The 16,729-nt window shown below is 55.2% G+C and overlaps 1 protein-coding gene across 2 annotated transcripts in view; it reads left to right on the forward strand.

The window, feature by feature from the left end:
- Positions 1-16,729, forward strand: part of LOC104684645 (ankyrin repeat and fibronectin type-III domain-containing protein 1-like) — a 247,639-nt gene that overhangs the window by 24,671 nt on the left and 206,239 nt on the right. Inside the window, exon 1 of one of the 2 annotated variants that reach the window (XM_039560381.1) lies at positions 1,086-1,380. The exons of the other annotated variant lie outside the window; for it this stretch is intronic. The gene's annotated coding sequence lies outside the window, so the exon portion shown is untranslated. Of the gene's footprint in view, positions 1-1,085; positions 1,381-16,729 lie in introns of those variants that run through there. 2 annotated transcript variants of the gene reach the window in all.

The raw sequence follows: 16,729 nt of genomic DNA on the forward strand, positions 1-16,729 counted from the left end.
CTGAACAAACAACTGGGAAAGCTGTGAGATGCTTAGATTAGGGCAGCTGCCTGGTGAGGAAGTTTGTGCTTGTGTTTAATCAGTGATGTTGGCTGTGTAGGGCTCAGGCTTGGCCTCGTCAGCCTCTGGGCCTGTCAGGAAGAGAGATTTGGAAGCAAAACCAAAGAGGTATACATGCATATCTCAATATTTTTAAATATGTATTTTATGTGTTAAAATGGCTTTCCTGGCTTTCCTTGTGCTTTGCTGCTTTATTATGGGGAGTGATGTGGCTTAAACTGAGGTTTCCTGTACTTTGGGCAATGGCCTCTTCTCTGACCTGAAACAGAGGGAAAAGGTGGGAACCCACGGCAGGTAATCCTCACCATCACAAGGGCATGGAGTGACAGGACAAGGGTGATGGCTTCAAAGTGACAGAGAGTAGGGTTAGATTGGATATTGGGAAGAAATTCTTGGCTGTGAGGGTGGGCAGGCCCTGGCACAGGGTGCCCAGAGCAGCTGGGGCTGCCCCTGGATCCCTGGCAGTGCCCAAGGCCAGGTTGGACAGGGCTTGGAACACCCCTGGGATAGTGGGAGGTGTCCCTGCCCCTGGGCGAGGGGTGGAACGGGATGAGTTTAAGGTCCCTTCCCACCCAAACCATTCTGGGATTTACGATCCCCACCGTGAGCAGCTGCAGGTTGGAGGGAAAAGAGAACAGCTTTCCTTCCCTGCCAGTCCCTGGGACCCCCACTGCTTCCTCAGCATGGCTCTGGTCTCAGGGGAAGCTCCCAGAGGTTTGGGAAGAGGCCCCACAACTTGTTCCTATCAGAGAAATCTCTCTGACACAGCCGAAATAAAAACAAAGAGCTCTTCTTCAGTGTTTACTTTTATTTTTAGAAGACAATAAGTGAGCGGAGGGATCTGCAGGCGGAAACGATGGCTCCGAGTCCAGGCCCCCCCTCCGCCCTCGCCAGGAAGCTCACACTGCACGTGCACCGGGCTGGGATGTTTGTAGACAAAGAGTTTCTTGATGCTTTTTTTTCCTCCCCCCTACAGTTCCCTTGCCCATAGGCAAAGAGGATTTGCTTGCTGACATGCCGGAGCGTCGCAGGGAGCCGGGCTCCGAGTGCCGGGGCAGCACAGCTGTGCCAGGCCGTGTTTGTGAGCAGCCATTTGCCTTGGGTGGCGGGAGACCTTCCCGATTCTTCTGTCTCCCTGCATCAGGGAATTAAGCTGTTGCTGCGGGGTGCTGGTGGTGATGAGGACGGGAGGCTGAGGTGGCTCCCACATCCCTCCATCGGGCCACCCCTCCTCGGCGCGACCGACCTGGACGGAGCCTGCGCTTCCCGGCTGAGCCGCGGGCTGGCGCGGGGGCCCGCGGGGGTCCCGCTGCAGGATGAGTACGTAGCCCCGTTCCTATTGCTCCTTTGCTGTGCCCTGGGCTGCCGGGCTGTTCCCAGGAGCCGCAGGGCTGAGTACGTAGCCCCGTTCCTATTGCTCCTTTGCTGTGCCCTGGGCTGCCGGGCTGTTCCCAGGAGCCGCAGGGCTGTGCCGCAGCGTGGTACGGTGGTGGGGGTTTGTGTGTGGCTCCTTTGTGTTGGCTCTGACACAGGAATCACTGACAGCTCCCGTGATGCCCCTTTTCTTCTTCCACCAAGAAGAGATGCCATGAAAAACCAAGCTGAAAACCGGGGAATATGATTCTCCTCGTCGTGCCGGTGAGCAGGGGTGTGGTCGGGCTGGGCTGTGTTGGTCAGGCAGGCAGCCCATCCATGCTCCTCGGCGAGCTGGGCCCTGCCCAGGGACACACGGCCTCCCGGTGCCTTGTTTGGAGCCATGTGAGTTACAGTGCTTGCTTTCCCCGGGGGTTGGAGTTTTCTCTGTGCCTAGGATGTCTCTTCTGTGTCTGTGGCAGAGGAACCCGACTGAAGCAGACCCTGGGCAGTGGCAGCTCTGGTGTGGCCGGTGCCCCTTGCAGCAGCTGTGACCACGTGTGGGGGCCGTGTCCTGCCATGGTGCTGGGGACAGCTTGGCCAGGGCTGTGGCTGGGTCATGGACAGAGAGAATTCGCGTTTGTGCACAAAAGCAGCAAAGGCTCTTTCATGCAGCTTGTGACTGTTAGAGTGTTGCACGGTCCCTGCTCTTCATGGTCTGGTCCCCTTTCACAGCTCCAGCTGGGATCTGCAGCCTCCGGAGCCAGCTCTGAAGGCAAAGGGCTGTCTGCCTTTGCAAGGAGGAGGAGGGCATGGCTTCTGGTTGGGAATGAAATGCAAGAGCTGCTGCTATTTTGGGGACATGGTGATGCAGCCCACCCTGCCTGCATCTGCCAGGGTGTGGCTGACAGCTCCGCATCCAAACGGGCTGCTGGGTGCGTGGGATGGCTCGTCCTGCCTTGCTCTGCATCCAGAGAGACTGTGTCTTGCCTTTAATGAGCTTTCTCCATCCCCTCGAGTTGGCAGGCAAGGGAGTAGCCTGAGTACTTCCTGAGTGCTTGCCAATCCCAACAGAGTGAGTGTTTCACATGGACTTCGCAGCAATCCCCGTTCCTGCTGGGCAGCAGCGTGGAGGGGAGGCTGCAGAGGAGCCGGGCTCTGTCCTCCCTGCCGTGGCAGGCAGTCTCTGGCAGCTATCGGCTCTCTGAGCTCCTCCAAATGCCTTTGCCTGTGAGGGGTGTGGGGTTAATTCCTCTTCTTGGATTCTGGCTCATCCCCTGTGCTCGTCCTGTGGGTCTGGTGCTACTGCTCTGCTCTTGGAGGGTCTAACCCACAGCAGAGCAGCAGCCTTCTCAAACCAAGGTGACTTTGATCTCAGCCTGGTGAGCAAAGCCCAGCCCAAGGGGTTTAAAGGCTGTGTGCAGCACTGGCTGGCTGGTCTCTTCCCCTCTGCTGTGGTATTGAGGAGATGTTGTGTTGTGCTGTCCTGTGAGCAGTGTGTCTGTAGCCCTTCCTGTGGACAAGTGCAGCTCTGCTCCCTCCCCGAGCTGGGGGAAACTTTTTAACTCGCAGCAGTCCTCTGCCAGATCCCCACCCCGAGCTGGCTGTGGCTGTGGCAAGAGTTTATGGCATTGCTCTTATTCCACACAAAGCCTGACAGCTTCTCTGTATTTTGTTTTCATCCTTATCTTTCCCAGGTGCCTGCTCTTGGAAAGAGTGAGGGGATTTGGCACCTTGGGCAGCCCCTTTGAGGGCTGCAGGGCTGTGCAGTGCATGTCACATCAGTGCTGTCCCTGCCCAGGGACACTGGGCTCTTCCCCTGGCTCTGGTGGGGTACAAGGGTTCCCCGGTACCTGGTGTGGTGTGAAGCTTTCCCTCCTTAGAGAGCGGGGTGGGTGGGCAGGGATTGAGAGTCCTGCCCTGTGCCAGCTCCTGTCAGCTGCTCTGCATCAGGATGGCTGCAGAGGCTGGCACGGCTGCATCTCCCTCCTCCCGTCTGAGCAGGGACTGAGTAAGTCTCACTTCCTCCTCATTAAGTGCTTAGCTGGTGGCACATGCAATAGTTAAGGGCACAAAACTCTTTCAGTGACTATGAATTAAAAGCAAGAGCAGACAAACAAAACCAACCCAAGCTCCCAGGAATCCCTGAATGGTCTGTATTTGCTCTTGCCAAAAGGGGTTTTTCTCCCCTTTTCTTTGAGGGAACCTGCTGAAGCTGTTTATTTCCGCACTTTGCTTGGCTGGGACCATTTTATGCAAAGAAGTCAAAATCATTAATGTAAAAACAAGTGGTTGCCAGGCCAGTGATCCTCACTCTGCAAATACTGCAAAAGATTTGGCTGAAAGTGCAGTGACTGGGCACTGTATGAGCTAAACCCTCTTTTGAAAGAAGACAAGTCTGGCTGTTCCTGTGGGTCCTGTGTGGGCTGTGGGTTTGTATCCCTGGCCCTCAGTGCTAATGTCCTGGGGTATGGTGATGCCTTGAAGTGGCGACCTGAAAACAGAGGCTAGACAAAAATAAGAGAATAAAGGTGTAGGTATTTATGTGAAGAGCCTTCAAAGGTACACCCTGGGCAGTCAAAAGGCTACACCCAAGATGCACCCTGGGTCCTGGGTTCTTCACACTTTTAGAAGTTTGGTCCATTTGCATATCGGGGTTAATTCTCCAATTATAATTTCAGTTAATGACGTAATTACCCCAAGTTTGCCCCTCCTCTCAAAGGCTTTAGTTTACATATTTTGGGGCCTGGGACAACGAGGTGTCCTTGAAGTGCAAACCTAGAGAGGGTTTGTTATGTCTAACCAGCATGAGAGAGCAGCAGCTAACAGGCCACACAAAACTGCAGTTACACACCAGGCAGTACAGGATTTGAAAAATATGAAAGTTAACACCTAAGGCATCAATGGGATAAATCATCTTCTGGGAAGCAGCTGCTGCAAGACCAGGGGACCAAACCTGCAGCGAGCATCCTTTTGGTCCTATGCACATCTGGACAGTTTGACTTTGTCTGCTAGAGCAATTTCCCAGATCCTGTGGCAGCATTGGAAAAGGGGAAGGAGTAACCCAGGTTTTGTGGTAGCAGAGCTTTGCTGCTCTTTGGCTCTGTCCCGTGGTGACAGCAGCAGGGAACTTTTGCCAAGATGGAGCACAGAGCTCACCGGGGCTGCAGCTCCTCCCGAGGGGTGGTGAGGGGGCAGCTCTGATCTCAGCTCTCTGTGACCAGGGACAGGAAATGGCTGGAGCTGGGCCAGGGCAGGGTCAGGCTGGATATCAGGAAAGGTCCTTCCCCCACAGGGTGCTGGGCACTGCCCAGGCTCCCCAGGGAATGGGCACGGCCCCGAGGCTGCCAGAGCTCCAGGAGCGCTTGGGAAATGTTCCCAGGCCCAGGGTGGGATTGTTGGGGTGTCTGTGCAGGGCCAGAAATTGGACTTACGATCCTTGTGGGTCCCTTCCAACTCAGGACATCCCATGATTCTATGATTTGGCTCCTCAGCATCACAGGCCCCGTGTGTCTGTCGGTGTGTGGGACTATCACAGAGTCCCCAATTCCCTTTGGTGTTGTCCTCTGCCTCCAGCAATCCTCCCTCCCTGGCTGCAGGAGCAGCACGGGTGGAAGAGCAGAGTCACTGTGGAGAGAAGTGATGACCAAGCTCCCCTTTGGCTGTGCTCAGGATGCCCTTCATGGCCCTGGCAGTTGCTCCCATCCCACTCGCTGCCCTCTTTGTGCCTGCATCTTGCCTTTTAAATTCTCTGCAATCTGCATCACTTGAGTGTGCAGAAGTTTTCTTCCAGACTTTCTTCTTTGTCAAGAATTTGGTGCTTCCCCTGTACTCCGGGAGCCCAAGGATGCCTCAGCTTTGTTCCAGCTTTCCAGGCAAGCCAGGGAAGAGCACCCCTTGGCTGAGAGATGCTCAGAAGGTGAGAGGGGAAAGCAGTTTTGTAATTAGCTGCCTACCCCTGCCCTGCACTGGGGATGTTACTGGTGGTGCTGCAGTGTGGTGAGGGTGACCACGAGGGGCAGATGGGATGTTTTCTTTTGCAGGTCAGTTTAGAGTAAATCAGAGAGCTGCTCTGCAGCCTCGACTTTCCAATCTCTAATTTATCCAAGTGTTTCTTAACACTGGGTAATGAATGGGAAGATTTGTCCTGTGCTTAAGGGCAAACCCCGTTTGCTGTGTTTCCCTGACACCTTTCTCCTCTCTCTCCACTCTGTCTCCCAGACATGGTGATTTGATCCATAACTGCTTGGCTGAGATTGCAGTCTCCACTTAACAACCAGAAAAATACTTCTGGCTGAAACTTGGGTTTCCAGGCTTCCACCTGTCAATTGTCATAGAGTCGCAGAAGAGACCTTGAAGATATCTCAATCCACCCCCTTGCTATGGGCAGGGACATCATGGCCTGGAGTTTGTAAGATTTTCTGAGGGTAAATAATTTTTGGGAGATGCTTTCTCCTGCCTTGGCAGCCCCGGCTGGGCCAGGAGTGAGGGAAGCAGTTCACTGGTTGTGTGCATTAATCCAGTTTCAGTCCTGGCTGGGTGAGAGCAGGAGCCCTGATTAACAGGTGTGACTGAAGCTGTGATTCAAATATTCTTTTTGCATCAGTGTCCAGCTCTAGTGAAGCAAAATAATGATTTGCACATCATGTTCTCTGTTGTGTTTCCCCCCCCCCCCAAATTTGCTTTGAATATAAATGCTGGAGCACAGTTGCACTGTGGAGACTGAAGCCAGGCTCAGATTTGTCTGAAATTCAGCGATGCTGAAAGCTGGCAGCTGCCTTTTTCTGTCTGTCACAGGGCGAATGTGCAACAGGCAGTGAGTGACAGGCATGTCAGATTTTGGGGGCTAAAAGCACAGGTGTCCTGAGCTGAAACAGAGGGAAATGGAGCAATGTTGTGCACAAAAAGCACTGAGAGGCCTCTTTTTAGTGGGTGAGTTTTCCTCCATTATCCCTAATGGAGGAAAACTTGATGCTGAAGGTTTCTCTCCTGACAGCTTTTGGCACTTCCCTGGTTTTTGCTAACATGATCCTAGTGAGCATCCCCTCAGGGGAGCCTGCACCGTGCCATGAGAGGGGTGTGCTGCCAGAGGGGCTGTGGCTCCTGCTGGCCGAGGCTCCCTGTGCATCAGCTGTTCCCTTCAGCAACCCCTCCAGCCCACAACAGTGTCTGCTGATGCTCTCAGCCCATTCAGCCCCTTTCCTTCCCATGCTCTCTGTAGGGGCAGGCTGGCTCAGAGCCAGGACAGCCTGGGTGTGTGGTGCTGGGCTTTTTCCCCCTTTTGTGTGACTCATCCACACCAGTTCCCACTCCTGCGGAAGATTTCTCTTTCCCCAGCAGTTTGTCCTTGTGCCTTGGCTTCTAAACAGGGCACATCACCTCTCTTAACACCCCAGGCTAACGAGCATGAGGCCATGTAATTAATAAATGACCATCAGCTTGGCAGTGAATGAATGCATCGGGCATTCTTGACAAGCTGTGCATGTCTGCTGGGGTCAGGAGGGAGCAGGAATAAATTTTGGCTGCTGGTGCCAAATAGAGGGGAGAAAGGATATATGAACGTAAAAGCCCATAGTTCTTACACATCTGCTTTTTACTGCAGAATAAGAAATTAATGTAATCCATTAGCTAATGCAATCTATCATCAATCCAGTGATTGATAATCATCCCCAAAGAGGACAGCACATCCTGGTTTAATATCAGAGCAAGGAAGGGGGGTTTGTCTCCTCACAGGGTGTGCTCAGGCTCATGGCTGCTGGGATCACAGAGTCATGGAATGGTTTGGGTCAGAAGGGACTTTAAAGCCCATCCCATTCCACCCCTGCCATGGGCAGGGACACCTTCCCCTGTCCCAGGTTACTCCAAGCCCCACTGTCCAGCCTGGCCTTGGGCACTGCCAGGGATCCAGGGGCAGCCACAGCTGCTCTGGGCACACTGTGCCAGGGCCTGCCCACCCTCCCAGGGAAGAGTTTCTTCCTGGTATCCAATCTAAACCTTCCATCCTTCAGGCTAAGGCCATTAAGTTCCTTTAAACTGAGCTTACTGCTCAGACCTGAGAGATGGGGTGAGCTGAAGCCACTGAATGCGACAGTGCTGGACCAGAGGTCCCTGGGGTTTGTGTCCCTGTGTGGGTGGGAAGCTCAGCTGTGCTGTGCATGGGGCTGCTCTCCTGTGCAGGACTCGGGTGTCCCTCAGCTCTCCCTGACCCGCTCCTGGCTGTGTGGGCTTGTCTGCTGGGCAGCGTGTCCATGTCTGTCTCTTGCAGTGGCTGGGAGGCAGAGCACGGGTGGCTGTGTGCTGGCACATGGACTCTCGGCCACCCAGAGCCCAGGAGGAGGTGCTGCGACAGTCTCTGGGGTGAGGGGTGGGATGGACCCTGCCAAAGGCTGAGTCAGGCCACGCTCCCTGCCTTTCCCTCAGGGGTGGCTGGTGGAAGAGCTCTGCTGGTTTTGGGGAAGCCGAGCCAACACCCGGCCCTCCAGTGTGAGCGTTTGGTGTGCACCGTGCCCGAGTTCCATTGTTGTATTGCAGGGAGAAATAGGGGAGAGACTGTAGGGACAGACCCTGCCTCACCCATGGGTGATGCCAGGGCTGGGCACTTGCAGCCTTTCCCTGCCTTTCGCTGTTTTCATACAGCCTGACAAGCACCAGCACAGCACTCCTGGGACGTGGTGGGGGCTGTGGGGGTTGTTGGGCAGGTTTTTAGTGGGAGTAAGGCTGTGTGAACTGGCTGTGACTGGGGAAGGTGCGAGCACTGGGGTCTGTACGAGAACCAGGTCCGGTCACAGCTGGCAGTTTCACTGCAGCAGTGGTTAAACACATCTGTTTAATCTCCATCCATCATGTCCACTTTCCAGAGTGGGAAAAACAGTTCTTCCTGATTCTCTTTATACTTGGTCTTGTTTTTCGCATTAAGTTGTGACGAGGGTTTGCCTTTTCAGGGAGGATCCCTTGGGAAGTGTGTGCTGGGCTGAGCTGTCCTGGCAGTTCAGCAGCCAGCAGTGGCCACTGCTAAATGTTCCCACCTGTGAGATCCGTGCTAAGATCACCTGAGAGTGACCTCAGGGTGTGGGGGAAAGGCAGTGCGTGTGCTGTTGTGTGACATGGGCAGCAGTGAGGACAGGCTGCTGGCTCACGGGCAGCAGGGCAGCTCTCATCCCAGAGCTGGGAAGTGAAGGAAGTGGGATCAAACCTGTTGTGCTTGGGGGTTTGTTTTTCTGCATATGGAAATCATTGCTGGCAGGGATGTGAAGTGTAAGTGCTGGGGAGGGACAGGATGGGCCAGGTCCAAGGGCAGGAGCACAGGCCCTGCTTGGCTTTGCTCCCCTGAAGGAGCTCTTTGGAGCCGCTGGCCCTCTGCCAGTCTGAGGGCAAAACAGAAACAGGGATGATAGAGGGATTTAAGCTGGGATGTGTCAAACCATACAAGAGGAGGGGCTACAAGAGAGGTGGAGAGGGACTTGGGACAAGGGATGGAGGGACAGGACAAGGGGGAATGGCTTCCCACTGCCAGAGGCAGGGTTAGATGGGATATTGGGAAGGAATTGTTCCCTGGGAGGGTGGGGAGGCCCTGGCACAGGGTGCCCAGAGCAGCTGGGGCTGCCCCTGGATCCCTGGCAGTGCCCAAGGCCAGGCTGGACAGTGGGGCTTGGAGCAGCCTGGGACAGTGGGAGGTGTCCCTGCCCATGGCAGGGGTGGAATGAGATGGGCTTTAAGGTCCCTTCCAACCCAAACCCAAACCATTCTGTGATTCTATGAAACCCCTCTTGGCTTGATCTTCTGTTGAGATGAGTGTGCTCTCATGGCCCCTCTGTGTGCCCCAGGTCCTTGCACGAGGGGGTACCTGTGGTGGGCCCCCTGTGTGGTCTCGGGAGTGGGGCAGGCAGGAAAAGGGGAGTGCTGGACACTTCTGCTGCCTCTGCATGTGGGTTACCACCTCCGGGTGAAAAGCAGCCAAAGCACGGGCTCCAGTGGTGGAGCTCTCTCTCATCTTTTCCCCAAAGCTAACTTTGCCTTTGCAGACACAAAGACGGGTCTGTGTCCCTGCCTTGGCAGGGCTCGCCATGGCCCAGCGCTGGCTTTGTGTGCCCCGGGCTCCTGGAGCTGCAGATGGGCTGGGGCGAGTGGCTGCTCAATGCTGGCGTTGTCTGTGGCCACCCCCGCCTCCCTGGGGGGACAGGCAGGGGGTGCTGGCCGTGCCCCCCCTTGCTGCTGCTCTGGGTCCCCAGCACCCCCGAGAGCCAGGCACTGCTGGGGGGCACAGAGCTGCTGTGCTGACCCCAGCCCTGCTGCCCGTCTGTCCCCGCAGGGAGCTGTCCCCTGGCTGCCCATCCCCCAGAGCAGGGAGGAGGATTCATCCCAAGGGCACGGGGTCCTGCTCGGATGGAGTTGCACCAAGCTCAGCCTTTGCCATCTGCACTGCTGCCATGTGGGTGAGAGAAAGGAGTGTTGGATATCCCCATTCCAGCAGGGCTTTAGTGCTCCTGCCACGGGGTGGAGGGATGGAGCCCCTTGGACAGTGTACAACTCGCCAGCTGTGGGGACCAGCCCTCTGCGCTGTTGCTCCCTGACTCCCTGCCCTCCTCTGCTCTGCCTTTGTCCTATCTGTCTCAGACTGCAGCAGAAGGTGTAAAAACCAACCCATGAATAGTGCAGGGACAAGCTGGGGGTGCTGGAGCTGGGACAGGGGCTTTGGTGGCTGTGGATCCACACGGGGCCTTGGGGCATGTGTGCTGTGTGTTCTCCAAGTGTGAGTATGGACTGCAGCATCCTTCAGGTTAACCCGAAGGAAGAGACAAGCAGGTGTGTGCTCAGGGAGAGCTTGGGAGGAGAGGCCTGTGGGCAGCGTGGTCTTTGTGACCGCTGCAGGAGGAGGTGGCACAAAGCAGCACATGGCAGGTGGGCACACCATGGGCTGTGTCTCTTGCCTGGTTTCTGCCACCCTTCCTCTTTGGATCTGCCTGTGAACACCTCCTTGGGGCTGGGCCTGTGCCCAGAGGTTGTAGGAATGGTGGTCAGGGTTGTTTTAATGCCTGAGCAAAGGTGAGAGCAGGTTTCTCTGGGCCCCTCCACCCCAGGCTCTGGGCAGGAGTCTGATCCCTCTTGTTTCTTTCCTGCATCCTGTCTGCATGGGGATGTTGGGGGCGGGGCTGGCTGCTGTCACTAGAGCCCTCTGCCCCCTCTTCCATGCTCCCACAGTGGGATTTTAGGGTGAACTCTTTCCTTGAGAACTGGGAAACTGCAAGCACTGCCCCAGTCTCTGATCCCCCATGCAGTCCCCCTGCTTTCCCGATGAAGGTGGGAGGAGAGAAGGGAGTAGCAGGAGACTGGAGCTGTTGCAGGGTGGGTCCCCAGGGGGAAGTGGGTTATGTCCCCATGGTGTGTGGGGTGGGGACACGAGAGGGCAGCGAGGCACTGCTGCTGCTATGGCTCTGGCACTTGTGGGAATGGCATGCACTGCTGGAACCCCTCACCTAAGCTCAACCCTCCTCTCTGTCTTGATCCCGCTGTCCTTCTTCCAGCCCAGCTCTGTGTGCTCTTCACTCAGCACCAGACTCTTTTGGGTGGCCAAATACCTGTATCTATCTTGTGGAAATTCCATCTTTTTGTAGAATTACTTCTTAATTTTCACGAGGGTTGTCTCCTGAGGAGGACAGACCTCGTGCTTTTGGAACATTGGATACAGCTCCTGCTGAAGGAGCATCTGTCCCCAGTGCCCTGTGGGAGCTGCTGCTGTCCCTTGTGCCAGCTCACCTGCCTGCCCCTTGTGCTGCCGGGCACAGTGATGGATGGTACCACATGGATGGGCTGAGAGAGGCTTCATGGAGGCTGCTGTTTCTCTGGTGCTATGAAATCTGGTGCTCCTGGGGCTTCTGCTGCAAGCTCCATCCCTGGGCTACAGCTCTGCAGAGAGGGAAAAATGCCTCTGCAGAAGATGGTGGTTAAAATATCAAAGGCGTTGAAGCATGAGGGACTTAACAAATATGATTGTCATGGGGTGCTTTCCTCTCGGTGCTGGGAATGGGCTGTACGAGATGGAGAGAGATGCTCTGTACAGAAATGTGCTCTTAGGTGGTGTCAGAGGCAGCTGAGGTGTCAGAGATGTCAAGATGACAAGGTGCGACTCCCATCTAAGCTCTTGCTACGGAGGTGCCGGCTGTGGTAGGGAAAGGCAGAGCAGGGTGCTAATAATCCCTTGGGAATGAGCAGGAGGCAGAGCATTAAGGCTCTTTTTCCTTTTTTTTTCCCATCCCCAGCTCTTGTAGTTCTGACCTAGAAATTCCTTACTACATTTGCTGATCTGGCTTAGTTAAAGGCTTGACTAAATTATTAGGATTAATTATTCAGAGAGTATGGGGAGGGAGGGTAACATCTGCTCCTAGCACTGTAGGCCAACCCGCTCAGGGCTCCTGGCTTGGAGACAGGTGCTGGTCTGTCCCCAGGTGTCCCCTGGGCACAACCTCTGTGCAGGTGCCTATTGGGGAGCACATAATGATGTAGCTGTGTCTTGCTCTGGTCCTTTTATTTGTTTTCACTCTGTTTAAGCAGAAAACCTAATTCTGGTCTTCGATGGCACAATTTCAGCTCGTGCTGCTGTTCCTCCTCCCTGGAGGTCCCTGTGCCTGATGTCCCCAAGGCCCTGTCTCAGCATCAGAGTTTGGGGTGGGCACCTCCACCTTGGCCGGGGCTTTCACAGAGCGCCTTGGCCACAGGGATCTCTGGAGTCCCCTGGAGAGGGGCTGCCAGCAGCAGATCCGCAGAGATCTGGTGGCAGTGCTGGGGTTTGGGGGATCTGTGTGCCCTGTCTCTGTGGCTGGGATGGTGCTGGTGCTCCCTGCAGCCATTCCTGCACATCCCTTTCCAGTCCATCCAGAGCCACTTTGGAGGGAGCATGCAACAAGCTGCAGTGTGGGTAGCAGTTGTTCCTTTAAAGCCACGTTGTTGTGCTCAGGATCATTCCTCAGATGTGCAGTGACAGCAGCTGTTTTTCAGGTTGCAAATAGCTCCATGCCCCGGAGAGTGTATGGAGGAATATATTTCCTTGATCTCCACAGGCTCTTGATGTGCTGATGAAAGCGGCTTCCCTGTTTATCAGCGAAGTAAGGGCAGGTTGGCAGTTTCTTTCCTTCCTATGCTTTTCCCATGGTGTTTTGGGAGGAAGCAGGGTGAAGATGCTGTCAGCAGCCCTTGGACTCATCTGCAGTGCTGGGGATGACTCGGGGGCTTGGTCCTTCGCTGCAGGGGTGGGAAGGTGGGGGAGAGACCCACAGCCCTGCTGGGGTCCCTGCAGCCCTGGCAAAAAGTGACTGGAGAGAAGATGAGCTCCTCAGGAGAGCTTCTGCATGGGGTGGTTTTGCTGCTGTCTGTTCCTCTGCACAGGGCTTTGGCAGGAGGCAGAGTTTGTCCTGGACACCACCGTGCAGGCACAGCTGTCACAGCTGGAGGAGCCTGGGCCACCCAAGGTTCTGTACACCGCCTTTTCAGGAGGCAGTACCCAAAACGTCTGTTTCCCTGACACATGTGAACAGGCAGCTTTGCTGGTAGTGACTGCAATGCTCTTTGTTTGTGTTTTGGCAGAATGATTGCAATAAACAGTAAATGATTTATTAATAACCTGCAAATAGCTGCTCACCAGCTAAGCAGTGGGATGTGTTTGCACTCTCTCCTTGGCCACAGGGAGCTGCCAAAAGCACCAGTGTTCAAAGCTGACACGTGTGGCTGATAAACAGGGGTGTGCAGCTGCTGGGGCTGCTCCTGGGGCTGCAGTTGCTGGGTGCTGAGGCTCTCCCCAAACCCAGTTGCTGTCATGGGGTGCGTGGGCAGTACCGTGGCTTTGGGGAGGAGTTTCTCTGCTGGATCCATGCTGGTGCGTGTAGCACAAACACACAGAGCTGAGGAGTGCTCTGCCTGCAGCCAGCCCCCATGAGCTGGGGGACATAGATAAGGAGCTGCTGTCACCCCGAAGGGCCAGCCCAGGGCAGTGCCCCCCAGCCTGCCCATGCCTCCCGCACCGATGGCAGGAGTTGGCATTTCACACCGAGTCGTCATCCCAGGCAGTCTGCAGGCATCTGTGTTCCAATTCCTCCAACTTCTCTCCCCACTGGAGTTTGGAAATCTGTGGGCATCCTTGCTTGGATCAGAGCAACTGAATTTTAGCTGTTACTTCCTTCTGTGAGTCCACCCTCAGCCGGGTCCTGCAGGAGCTTTTACACAAGCTCCTGAACCACGAGGGATCTGAAGGGAGTGAGGAAGGGTTGGGAGAGGATGGGAGTGGCTCAGCTTTACCCTGCTGTGGAAAGCTGGGAGGATCTGGAGGATGAGGACAGTGTGGGGAATGAGTGAAGGACGGGCTGTGTTTATGGAACTGAGCCCAGCCCTGCAGCATGGGGAACCACACCACAGGGTCGTGCTTGGCTGCATGGGATGTTCCCAGAGCCAGGCTGGGGCTGTGGAATGGCCTTTCCAAGCAGCAAAGCACCACAGCAGTGAAGGTGGTGGGGGCGGTTGCTTCAAGCACCTGTCTCCAGGTGTGTGCAGCACATGGGAAGCAGACTGCACTGGAGATCTGCTGCAGAGGAGCGTTACCCACGAGTGTAACCCTCCTGCACACCTTGTGTGCTTGTGAAGGCACCTGCATCTCTGCAGTGGAGCCTGGCACGGCATCCAAGCCAACAGGTTCCCTTGGAAAGGAGTGGGAATTGGCAGCTGTACGCCCAGAGAGCAGGAAAGAGTGTGAGGTGTGCGGGTGGCTGGACCTGGAAACTCACACTCAGGACCTGGAAATGCTCCATGCATCTGTGAGCGAGCCCAGGGTGTCAGCTCGGGTTCCCTGGGACAATTACCTGCGGGTGCCTTGTGCTGGGTGGATGGGTTTGCTCTGCAGAAGGGCTCTGTGAACGCCAGTGGGAGCTCTGCCATGTGAACTCTTCCCCTGCATCTGCTTCCTCTGGACAAGTCCAATGTTTAACTGCTCAGGCTCCATTGTGAAGGTGCTGAACACTGAAGGGATGGCAGAGTCCAGTTTAATGTAGTCTGTGCTGCTTAGGAAGTGGCACTGGCTACACCCTCAATAATGCTGCACTAAACTGGGTTATCTCCCCAAAGCCGTGAGGTTCTTTAGCATCTGATGTTCCTGATGCTGTGGCAGCCTGTGCTCCTCTGGTCCCGTCAGCTCTGGGTGAGGGAGCTGGGGTTAATTCCTGCCTGCCTGTCAGGACAAGCACCAGCAGGTGCTTTGGGTTCCCAAAGTGCCCCAGTCTCGAGGGGGATGGCCGTGTCACTCACTTTCCTCTGGGAAGGAAGACCTTGTGAGGTCCGTGCTGCCCCTGGCTTGGGGCTGTTTGTCCTGTTCCTGCAGCCCCGGGAGCCGCTGGATTCCAGCGGGAACCAGCGAACGATCGCTGCCGAGCGTTCCTTTGCTTCTTCCCTTGGAATCAAGGTCCACCTCACTCTGCACAGGCACAGCACGGCTGTCTCTGCACATTTGCTTTACTGCTAATGGAGCTGCTGCTTTGCCCATTGGTTCCTGCATCCAGAAAGGGCTCACGAGAGCGACTGCAGCTTTTCCTTTGCTCCACAGAGCCGCCCGGGTGCCCAGATAGCTGCAGTGTTTGCTGGATTTCATCAGATGAGAGGCACATCTTTCTTAATAGCCTGTGTAATTTTTTCCAAAGGGACCCATTGCATGAAATCTTTAGTCCAGCCAGCTGCTAAGGGAGAGCAGTCAGGCTCCCTGCCTTTACTGTGGAGCTCTTGTACAGCCCTAATGTTACCCGAGAGGCTTTCCCCTTCGGAGCAGCTGGAGCTGGTGCAGTCAGAGCCTTTGGAAGGGAGCTGGGGTGGCAAAGGGCCTCGTTGCTCCTCTGCTTTCTCCCTGCCCTTTGCTGTAATGCCATATCCATTGTGTGCCAGGGAAGCAGGATCCTCTCTGTGCTGTGTGTACTTGGGTCACATCAGCTGGAGCAACGTGAGATAGACTGCATGGGATTTGGGATGTGCTGTTGCAGGCTGCTACCAAAAACCCTGTTCCAGCAGGTTGCTTCTGCTTGTGATTTCTTTTCTTTCCATCCTCAAAAATCCTTGCTTGCCCCAATTTCTTAAGAGTTTCGGGGTTGCTGACTGTCATTTTTGGTAGCTCTTTCTATAGAATGCCTTTTGGAAATCAGGTGGCATTTTGCTGAGCCTGGTGCTGCCTGCCCTGCTCCTGGGCAGGGGAGAGAGAGGGCTGTGCTGGTCCAGCTCACACTGTCCCATCCTGCTTGTGCTGATTTGACTTTCATGTTGCATTTGCTGCATGCACTGACCTTTTCTTCCTTGCTGTCCCCTCCTTTCTGACCTCTCAGGCTCTCTGTGAGGCAGGAGTAATTTGGGAGGAAAGTCTTGTTCATTTTTTGTGCTCAGCCACGGGTGCAGCTGTTGAGTGTGCTGGCAACTGCCTTTGATAGACATTTACAGAGACAGTGACCCATGAAAGAGTAAATCAAAGACTCAAAGCTGGTGCCTGGGAGGCACCTTAATCTGGTGTGTTCCTCTGCAAATAGTGGGCAGGTAACAAAGACACATCTGCAAATCAGGCAGAGTTCAGCAGGGGATGCAGCTTCCCAAAGAAAAGGGGCCTGAGGATGGCTGGGCCATCTTCAGACTTATCATAGAATCATGGAATGTCCTGAGTGGGAAAGAACACACGAGGATCATTGAGTCCAGCTCCTGGTCCTGCACAGACACCCCAACAACCCCACCCTGGGCATCCCTGGCAGCGCTGTCCAAACACTCCTGGGGCTCTGGCAGCCTCCGGGCCGTGCCCATTCCCTGGGGAGCCTGGACATCCCTGGTCACCAGAGCTGTGAGGCTGGAGGGAGGGTTATTAAGCTTGGCTTGCACATCTTGGCTCCTGTAGGGTGTGGTTCTGCATGAGGCTTTTCTGTGGATGAAAAAGATGCTTTGCATCTTTATTTATTTATTTTTCACTTTCATGTTATCTACATCTATTTGCATCTTGGTGCCTTGAAAAAGCCTTAGCTCTGAGCACCTCTCTGTGTTCCCATGGCTGGGTTCTTGCGATGCCAGGATGTAATCCAGGGCCAGAGGAGTCCTGGCCCTTATCCTGCTCCGGGGTTGGACTCACTGCCTGCGTCTCGAGGCGATTCAGACAGATTTCAGCCATGACCGACCTCCCAGGCAGTGGCACCCCGTGTGGCACATGTGCCCCACGGGTGACACCTGGCTCAGGCACCGCCATTCCCGTGCTCTGGGCTGAGTGTCTGTAGCAGAAAAGCTGCTCCAAGTGCCAGAGCTGCCCTATTATCGCTTCATCTAA

This window comes from Corvus cornix, chromosome 14 (assembly GCF_000738735.6).
Source record: "Corvus cornix cornix isolate S_Up_H32 chromosome 14, ASM73873v5, whole genome shotgun sequence".
NCBI lineage: Eukaryota > Metazoa > Chordata > Aves > Passeriformes > Corvidae > Corvus > Corvus cornix.